Source organism: Pongo abelii, chromosome 12, assembly GCF_028885655.2.
Source record: "Pongo abelii isolate AG06213 chromosome 12, NHGRI_mPonAbe1-v2.0_pri, whole genome shotgun sequence".
Lineage (NCBI taxonomy): Eukaryota > Metazoa > Chordata > Mammalia > Primates > Hominidae > Pongo > Pongo abelii.
In genome coordinates, this window is record NC_071997.2 from 85280448 (window position 1) to 85290946 (window position 10499).

A 10499-nucleotide genomic window follows, 5' to 3' on the forward strand; every position below is an offset into this window, starting at 1 on the left:
CTCACTGCAACCTCCATCTCCTGGGTTCAAGCGATTCTCCTGCCTCAGCCTCCCAAGTAGCTGGGGTTACAGGCGCCCGCCACCATACCTGGCTAATTTTTAGTATTTTTAGTAGAGAAGGGGTTTCACCATGTTGGCCAGGCTGGTCTTGAACTGCTGACCTCAGGTGATCCACCCACCTCGGCCTCCCAAAGTGCTGGGATTACAGGCGTGAGCCACCGCGCCCTGCCATGGTTACCATATTGTACACACAGAATAGCACATTCCCATCACTGCAGAAAGTCTATTGGATAGCTCTGCTGTAGGTGATATTATAGCTCACTCACCTAAGCCCCTTTCTTTGGAGCAGGTTTCAATAGGAGTGTGGCATAAGGATGGTCAGCATGAGTGGGCACCATCAGGTCAAGGAAAGAAGTCAACAGTGCTCAGGGAAATGAGGCCCGACCACAAGGGTAGCCATAAACCACTCCCCACCACCACCCTAACACCACCACCAGTAAGTAACCCTTTATTCCTTTTTCCCATTTTGGCCTTAGCTTCCCTAGGGGTGGTCCTGGAGGATAAGGAGAGTAGGTGCCAGTAGAATGTAAGAGCAGACACTTGGACTTGGTGGGCCTCCTTCATTTACTGCCTGTGACCTTTCTCTCATCTGTTTAATTATACCTTTATCTCCAGTTGCTGAGACGAGTAAACACTTAACAGTTGGCGCCTGCCACACACCTAGGGAGAGTTTATCAAATGATAGGCCCTTTCCCGACCTTTAAATAAGCCCCATATATAAAAACCTGTCTCTGTCAAAGCGGTGTGTATGTGTTTTAATACAGCAAAAAAGAAAAAAAAGAATAAAAAAGTTAGCAGACTTCCTTACAAGAGCGTGTTACCTTTATTTGTTTCTGTTTTTTTGTTTTGATTTGTTTTGTTTGAGAAGGAGTTTTGCTCTTTGTTGCCCAGGCTGGAGTGCAGTGGCCAATCTTGGCTTACTGCAAACTCCACCTCCCGGGTTCAAGCGATTCTCCTGTCTCAGCCTCCTGAGTAGCTGGGATTACCGGCGCGGTGACCACACCCAGCTAATTTTTGTATTTTTAATAGAGATGGGGTTTCACCCTGTTGGCCAGGCTGGTCTGGAACTCCTGACCTCTGGTGATCCGCCCGCCTCAGCCTCCCAAAGTGTTGGGATTACAGGCGTGAGCCACTGTGCCCGGCCGCATGTTACCTTTAAAAAGCATGCTGCTACCAGGCACAGTGGCTCATGTCTATAATTCCAACATTTTGGGAGGCTGAAGTGGGAGGATCACTTGAGCCCAGGAGTTCAAGACCAGCCTGGGTAAGATGGCAGGACTCCGCATCTATTAAAAAAAATTTTTTTTAATTAAAAAAAAAGCACACTCCTGTTTCACTCCCAAAAAGTTGAGGGAAGATGGATAAATGATTGATTATGAGTTCATAGTTTTTTTTTTTTTTTAAAAGAGGAGGTCTTGATGTGTTACCCAGGCTGGACTTGAACTCCTGAACTCAAGCAATCCTCCTGCCTCAGCCTCTCAAGTAGCTGGGACTACAGGTGCACACCACTCCATCCAGCAATTAGTTGAGAATTTTTGAAACTCGGCTATAGTAACATGAGGGTTCATCATTTTAGTCTCTCTGCATATGTTTGAACTTTTTCATAATTTCCCTGGAGCCCCTTTCCTTGGAGTCAGTTTCAATAGGAGTGTAGCATAATGATGGTCAGCATGAATGGGCACCATCAGGCCAAGGAAAGGAGTCAACAGCGCTCAGGGAACAGAGGTCAGACCACAAGGGTAGCCATCAACAACCTCTGCCATCCTAATACCACCACCAGTAAAAGAAAAATATAAAGATGGATATAGTGGCTCACACCTGTACTCCCACCACTTTGGGAGGCTGAGAGGGGAGGATTGCTTGAGCCCAGGAATTTGGGATCAGCTTGGGCAACATAGTGAGACCCCCATTTCCACAAAAATTAAAAAGCCAGGTGTGGTGGTGTCTGCCTGTTGTCCCAGCTACTCAGGGGGCTGAGGTGGGAGGATCGCTTGAGCCTGGGAGTTTGAGGCTGCAGTGAGTCATGATCGCACCACTGCACTCCAGCCTGGGTGACAGACCGAGATCCTATCTCAAAACAAAAACAACAAAAAAGAAAAAGCTAAAAAATCAAGCACATACTCCCACTAAGACCTAATGTACCCAAGCAGACCACTGGCTCCCAGACTTCTAAGGACGTCTCTCTCTGTAATATGAAGGGCACCTGTTCCTGATGACGGGTCGGGGGGCAGTGAGTGTGGGGGGGGCCGTGGGTGACTGTTCACTCTGGATGTTTCCATCCTGGTATCTGTTTATTTTACAGGGAACTTGAGCCTGCGGCCTCTCAGGTGTCATGTCTGATTCCTGACAAAGGAATTTGAGGCTGAGCCCTGGTGTCCAGGTGTCCTGGCCCCCAGCCAGATTTTCCAGTCATTTCTAGGTCTCAACCCCAGCTGGGCTGGGCTGAGAGCCTTGGTGTCCTGGGGTGAAGAGCCATCGGTCCCTCCTGGCTCTCTATCCTATACCTGCTCAGCCTGCAACTTCCTTTCTCCTGGCTGGAGCTGCCCCGTTCCCATCCTCCTGCAGCCTGCTAGTACCTCACCTCTGAGGACCACTTCACATCTCTAGGCCTTACTTTCTTTTTGAAGAGACAGGGTCTCACTATGTTTCCCAGCCTGGTCTTGAACACTTGGCCTCAAGCAATCCTTCTGCCTCAGCCTCCCAAAGTGTTGGGATTACAGATGTGAGCCACCACACCCACCTATCCTAGGTCTTTCTTCTCAACACCAGGAAGCAGCTGGACAATCCTTGGTGAAATCACTCCTCTGGGGCCTTTTGCTGCACCCTATTTTGCCCTAATTGTTTCAAGGGCCAGTCTGGTCTCTCTGGCTATCATACCAGTCCCAGGGAGCCAAAACTCTATTATCTCCTCGTTTATTTCTCACAGCACCTAGCATACGGCTGAGTACACACAGAAGGTGAGCGAATGAATGAATGAACCAATGAATGAGTGAATGAATGAATGAATAGGTCTGACAGGCAGTGAGCCCCATTTTTTTCTACCTACAACCATGCACACTCACCAGGGGCTCTGAGCCAATGTCAGGACCGTGAGGGATGGTCTCTCATCTGAATTCAACTAGGCCAGTGACTCCAAGCATCAGTCAGCCACCGTGACGCTGTCATTCTGTCTGTCTGTCTGTCTGTCCATGCTAGGGGAATGGTGGGAGACTGCATGTGAATGCTTTCACTGAGAAGGGTAGTGGGTACTCACATCTCTAGAGAGTGATATTGAAAGAGAACTGGAAGAAAAAGAGACAGGAAAGTGGGGGTGGAGTAGAAATAAGAGAGGTGGGGGTGGGGAGGCACAGGGAAGAGGATGGGAGTGAGGGAGAAATGGACACAAAGAGAGAGCGATTCTTGCCTTGCACATCTCCAGTCCTCTGACGTGGCTGTGCCTATATCCCCAGCACTAATTGCTTCAATTAATAATATGACTCTATAAAATTTCAGCAGCCGAGAGCAAGTGCAAGGAAAGATGACATAATGCATTAATAATGCAGGCAGGCGATCGGGTTGGGCTCCTGGGGAGCTCCATTAAGGAGCGGCTGCTGCAGTCCTAACGCCAGCTAACACTCCAGCAGGGCAGTATGTGTCCTTGGGCCTCTGCAGACCACGGACTGTGGAGCTGCGGGGGCAGAGGTGGCACCAATGGACAGGAGGCTGGGGAAGGCTTTAACCTTCTCATAAACTCCAGAAAGCACTCCTTCTGTTCTTTGATCCGGACAATTGATGTTTTCTCAATCTTACGTAAGTGCTGTGCAGTTTCAAGATTGCTGCCCTACATCCCTTTGACTGCTCCTTCCCAGATGCAGCTCACATTAGCAGACCTTCTGGCTAGTCTTTCTGATTGTTGTTACTATTGTTGTTTTTAAAAATCTCTAATCCATTCTTTCTCTCTATATCTACATCTCCATCTTTCTGTCTCTTTGTCCTTGGATTCTTAAGAGCTCTTAAGGAGGCAATCCTCTCTTTCAGGAGAAAGATTCTGTATCTAAAACATGTTGAGCTGGTTTCTCTCAAGTCAGCATCACTTTCACCAAAAGGCCCCCTTAAATGTCTGCACATGTACACAGTCCATCCCCAAACAGTACGTAGGCCTGGGGCTGAGTGTGAGTCTGGAGCAAAGGAGTCAGCAGCAGGCATCCCCGATCCTGAAGCTGGAAACCACTAAGTGATTTTGTACTGATGCAAAGCCAGTTCCTTTCCCATTTCCTGCAGAAACTAGGCCTGGATCATTCCAAACAAATCCCTTAATTCAGGGCTTCTCATTCCACAGTCTAAGGAGATGCTTCAGAGTGTTCCAGAAACCCTAGAAATGACATACGACAATCTTTGTATATATGTGCATTTCTCTGACAAGAGGGTCCACAGCATCTTCCGATCTCTAATGAGTCTGCGATGGCCCCAAGGATGCGGAAGTATAGCTCTAGTCTTCTTGGGCAGGCAGGCACTTAGACAAAACCTTAGATGACCAAGGCATTAGATGGACCCTTCATCTCTGCATCCGTGGCTCTATGTTTCATCCATGGTCTTCCTGTTTCTCACTTGGATTTCCTCAAAGTTTATGTCAAAAGAGGTCAAGGGCTAGAAATAAGACAAGAAGAGGCCCAACATTCACTGAAGACTCAAGTTAAAATGGAAACTGGGGCTGTGCAGTGGCTCACGCCTATAATCTCAGCACTTTGGGAGGCCTAGGTGGGAGAATTGCTTAAGTCTAGGAATTCAGGACCAGCTTGGGCAACATGGTGAGACCTCGTCTCTACAGAAAAATTTAAAAATTAGGTCGGGCGCGGTGGCTCATGCCTGTAATCCCAGCACTTTGGGAGGCCAAGGTGGGTGTATTACCTGAGGTCAGGAGTTCAAGACCAGCCTGACCAATATGGTGAAACCTCCTCTCTACTAAAAATACAAAAAATTAGCCAGGCGTGGTGGTGGGTGCCTGTAATCCCAGCTACTTGGGGGGCTGAGGCAGGAGAATCACTTGAACCCAGGAGGCAGAGGTTGCAGTGAGCCAAGATTGCACCATTGCACTGCAGCCTGGGCAACAAGAGCAAAACTCTGTCTCAAAAAAAAAAAAAAAAATTAAAAATTAGCTGAGCATGGTGGCTGGGACACACCTGTGGTCCCAGCTACACTGGAGGCTGAGGTGTGAGGATTGCTTGAGTATGGGAGGTTGAAGCTGCAGTGAGCTGTGATGGTGCTACTGCACTCCAGTGTGGGTGACAGAGCGAGACCCTGTCCCAAAAACACAAAACAAAACAAAACAAAACAAAAAACCCAGAGCAAAGGAAAGCTCATGCTTCAAGTTTTGGCATCCAAGCATAGCCTGGTGCCTCTATTTCACAGTAGAAATGAAGTTTGTGTTGGCAATTCAATGTGTTCTCTAGAACAGCCCTCCTTTCCAAAGAAGGACAATTGGAGACAAACGTGTTGGGCACCTTCAGTGTGCAAGTTTCTGTCCCAAACAGTCTGATGTGATCCTGAGCACAATCCGAGGAGACCAGACCCTCCAGTTCTACTTCATTGAGGAGAAACCTGAAATTCCCAAAGGTTAAGAAACTTGAGTAGCAAAGCCAAGATGTGAATCCAGGCCTTTTTGCCACCTAAGTCCATCTCTTTCCATTACCCAACACTGCCTGCATTTAAACAGTAGCTCTTAGGGAGCATTTATTTTGGGAGCAACCCTGTCTAATCCCCACTTCCAGGGTCCTATTTCTCATTGCCTGTTCTTCTCCACCTGTCCAAGTCCTACCCTTCTTTTAAGACTTAAGTTCTACTTCATTCCTCAAGACTTTTCTAGACAATTTCAGCACACAGCGATCTCTCAGTGTGGGATGAATGATGTGAGCAGATATTAGGTATACAAAGGGGAGGGCTGCAGTGGACACTTGATTTTCACCCAACATCTAGTTTCCCATTTATTGTTGTCTAACAGATCCTGATTTCTGATTCCTTTGTAGCTAAGTGGGCACTGACCCCATCCCAGTTCTAGGAGTGGATGGAGCTTGGTCTAAACCAGTTGCAGAAATGTTAACCCCCTCACCAGTGGTCAGGCCAGGAATGGTTTTATAACCAAATTCTGGCCAGTGGAAAGAGACTATCTTTCCTTCTTGAGTGGGATGGTTCCACGTCTAGAACTGCTGTGGACTTCCTGCCACCCAGCTTGGGGGTGAAGCCCACATGAGGATGGCAGAGCAGCAGGGAAAGGAGTCCTTGAGCTGCCGTATCAAACACCTCTGGCCTGCCTTTCCTCTGAACTCTGCTATGAGACCTGATACACTTCCTTGCAGCTACTTCCAGTTTGAGTTCAGGGTTTTTTGTTACTTGCTGACAAAAACATCACAGCTGCTACTACACTCCCTGCTTTAACACACAGTGTTTGTACTGTTCTCCTTGACACTTACCACCTTGTCATCTCTATTGTATTGTTGCTGTGTTGTTATTTAACTTTTTCTATGTTCATATCTTGTCTATGAAGTTCACATCAACTCTTCCAACCCATAGGAATGTTTTGTGAATTCTCATAGTGCTCCCAAATAGCCGTCAAATCTGTCATCCCTTCATTCCAGAAATATTGATTGAGCTCTACTATTTGTAGGAACTGGGGATATACAGTGGGGAAGGCAGACATGATCCTACAGCTACGGAGTTGATAGTCCTCATGAGGAACTCAGATGTTAATCAAATGACCTCAGGAATAAGTCTAGAATGATGACTTGGAAGAGTTATGAATGAAGGTACCCAGAGCTATCCTAAGGCACAGTAGGAAGATCTGCCTTGACCTGGGGGTCAGGGAAAGTATCCCAGAGAAACTGAGAGCTGAAGGATGTGTAAGAGTGAACTGGGTGAAAAAAAGAGGGAAAATGCATTCTAGGTGGCAAGAAGAGTATGTCCTCTCCTCTTCATCCTGGCAGCCACTGCCCCCATCACTTTTGACCAGACCATTCTTGTTGCTTTCTAACTGGCTGTCCTGCTTGCAGTTTCATTCCCCGCAGGTCCATCCTCCTTCCAGCCATGAGACTTATCTATGAAAACCCTTCGGTGGCCCCCAGCCTCTACTAAGAGAAGGTCAATTTTCTTTCTTTCTCTCTTCTCTTCTCTTCTCTTTTCTTCTTTCTCTCTTTCTTTCTTTTTTTCTTTTCTTTCTTTCTTTCTTTCCTTCTTTCTTCTTCTTTCTCTCCCTTCTTCCTTCCTTCCTTCTTTCCTTCCTTCCTTCCTTCCTTCTTTCCTTCTTCCTTCCTTCCTCTCTCTCTCTCTTTCTTTTCTTTTTTTACACAGGATCTCACTCTATATCCCAGGCTGGAGTGCAGTGGCAGGATCTCCGTTCACTACAACCTCCACCTCCCAGGTTTGAACGATTCTCCCACCTCAGCCTCCTGAGTAGCTGGGATTACAGGTGCATGTCCCCATACCTGGCTATTTTTTGTGTTCTTAGTAGAGACAGGATTTTGCCATGTTCACGAGGCTGGTCTCAAACTCCTGGCCTCAAGTGATCCACCTGCCTCGGCCTCCCAAAATGCTGGGATTACAGGCGTGAGCCACCACGCCCGGCCAAGGTCAATTTTCTTAACAAGGCTTTTCATGATCCCATCTCTAGTCACCTCTCTAACCTTATTTTCTGCCTCTTCCTGCCTCCGAGAACTCCCTACCTGTGATTCTCAACCACACTAGGCCGTCAGATCTTCTCATAGTGTCCTCTCTGCCTAGAACATCCTTCTAGGCATCTTTCGCACGGCTGCCCTGATGCAGCACAGGGGTCATGTCACCTGGATTGGCCTCAGTGGCCCTTCTCTGTGCTGCCACTGCACCTTGTACATATCCAAATTGTCTGTTCATGGGTGTCTCCCCAATTAGAACAGCATTTCCAGTGTAGGGACCATGTCTCACATATCTTTGTATCCCTTAGAACCTAGCAGAGCCTGGCACACAGTATGCCCTCAGGAACCATTCTTTAAACTATATTTCAGCACTTACTGTCTTGCCACATAATCTGGCGCTGCTCATGTTCCATTTGACTGTATTGCATTTCACTGGCTCTTTCACGTGTGCTACCATTGACTGCGCAGGTAGATCTTAAGTTCCTGGAGGCCAAACGGCATCTTACATTTCTCAGTAGTCCTCAGAGAATTGAACATTTGTCCCTAAATAAGCATGCAACAAGTGCTAAATTAATAAAGATTTCAGGCTGGGCGCAGTGTCTCATGCCTATAATCCCAGCACTTTGGGATGCCGAGGTGGGTGGAAGACTTGAGGTCAGGAGTTTGAGACCAGCCTGGCCAATATGGTGAAACACAGTCTCTACTAAAAATACAAAAAAAAAAAAAAAAAAAAAATTTGCCGAGTGTGGTGATGCGTGCCTGTAATCCCAGGTACTTGGGAGGCTGAGGCAGGAGAATCGCTTCAACCCGGGAGGGGGAGGTTGCAGTGAGCTGAGATGGCGCCACTGCACTCCAGCCTGGGTGACAGAGTAAGACTCCATTTAAAAAAAAAAAATTATTAAAGATTTGAAAGCATACATGAATGGATGGAGTTAAATAAATAGTTAAACATATTCCTTCTACCTCTCTAGTAGGGAAATTACAAATGAGTCCTCTTGCTGCCAAGATTCTTGCAGGCAGGCCTCGGGAGGAAAGGCATCCTAGAAAAGTGAATATCCACAGGAAGAGGGGGTCACTGAGCCACCCCCTTCCCTCCCCAAGCAGTGCCCTGACACCTTTGCTGCTCAAGCTGCCTTCATCTTCCTGGATGGGATGGATCCTGAGGGATCCTGAGGGATCCTGAGGGTTCCTAGAACATGTGGTCCTGAGCTTTTAGAAGGAGCCCATCATTCCCTCCTCCCTGATTGCACTGCTCGGCAGCTAAATAACCCTTGTGGATTAAGGCCCAGGAGCTCCGGCCCTTCTCTTCTCCTGCCGTGATGCCTTCCTTGGCCCAGGAGACCAGATGTGCTCCTGCTAGTGGTCTGGAAGTGCTCTCTCCTGTTGATCCAGGCTCCCGGAAGGTCTTGAGAGAGGCAGAAGTCTGGAGAGAGAATGCAGGCTTCTTACTCACTTCTGGGGTCTAAACTCTGGAAACACTGAGCAGGCTCGGGCCTGAGGTAGTCCAGACGACAGCCAGCAAAATTTGCTGAGGGTATGCTGAATGGGCTGAGTTATAGCCTGGACCCTGGGAGGCAGGCAGGGAGGAGGAGCTGAGGAAAGGAGCGGGGAGTCCTCTGTGAGGTGTCTCCCTTAAAAATCCATCACCCAGGCCCATTTGCAGATGGGACGAGGCCTTGCCTGCTGCAGGAAGCAGAGAGAAGCCCTGGCAGAGGCTGCTCAAGTGCCTGGACCGGCACCTGGTCTTGCCTGGACTTGGACGCTGACCCCTCAGCCAATCCCAAGTGTGACTGGGCTGTTCCTTTCTGTTTCTGAGCTTCAAAGTGTTGCAGAGGGGCAGGATAACTTGGTCTGGTACAAAATGAAAATGTGGGGTCCCCTTTTCCAAAATTATTAAGAATTTACTGTATTTTTTACTTTTGTTTTAGTATTTCAGTTTTTTTTTTAAATATTGCTTTTTATTTTTCTTATTTTCCAGAAACTGCTAAACCAGAGAGTATTAAACCAAGCGCAGGGCTCATCTAAGTTGGAGCTCACCCACCCATGAAGCCGGCCCTGCAGAGGGGTTACATGAGAAAAGCACAAGTGGGAGGCTCTCACCTGTAATCCCAGCACTTTGGGAGGCTGAGGCGGGTGGATCACTTGAGGCCAGGAGTTCAAGACCAGCCCAGGCAACATGGTGAAACCTGTCTCTACTAAAAATACAAAAATTAGCCAGGCATGGTGGCACACGACTTGTATAGTCTCAGCTACTTGGGAGGCTGAAGGATGAGAATTGCTTGAACCCCGGAGGCAGAGGTTGCAGTGAGCCGAGATCGTTCCACTGCACTCCAGCCTAAGTGACAAAGCAGGACTCTGTCTCAAAAAAAAAAAAAAAAGAGGGGCTATAATTTGGAGAACCTGGGGCAAGGCAGGTTTTCCTCAGCACCAGCACCTGCCCTCAGGTTAAGTATCTGCCTTATTAAGGCCACATGCCTTAATAAAAGGCAGAAACTTTATCTTTGTAGGGGAGAAAAAGTTACCTTTCCCTCACCCATCACAAGGCTCATCGCTACTGCTCCTATAACAAGAAACAGGTTAATGAGAGAAAAGGACCACAAATGTATTTAACCAAAGTTGTTTTTTTTTGTTTTTTGTTTTTTTTTTGAGATGGAGTCTCGCTCTGTCGCCAGGCTGGAGTGCAGTGGCACGATCTCGGCTCACTGCAACCTCCGCCTCCCGGGTTCAAGCAACCCTCCTGCCTCAGCCTCCCGAGTAGCTGGAATTACAGGCACCCGCCACCTTATCTAGCTAATTTTG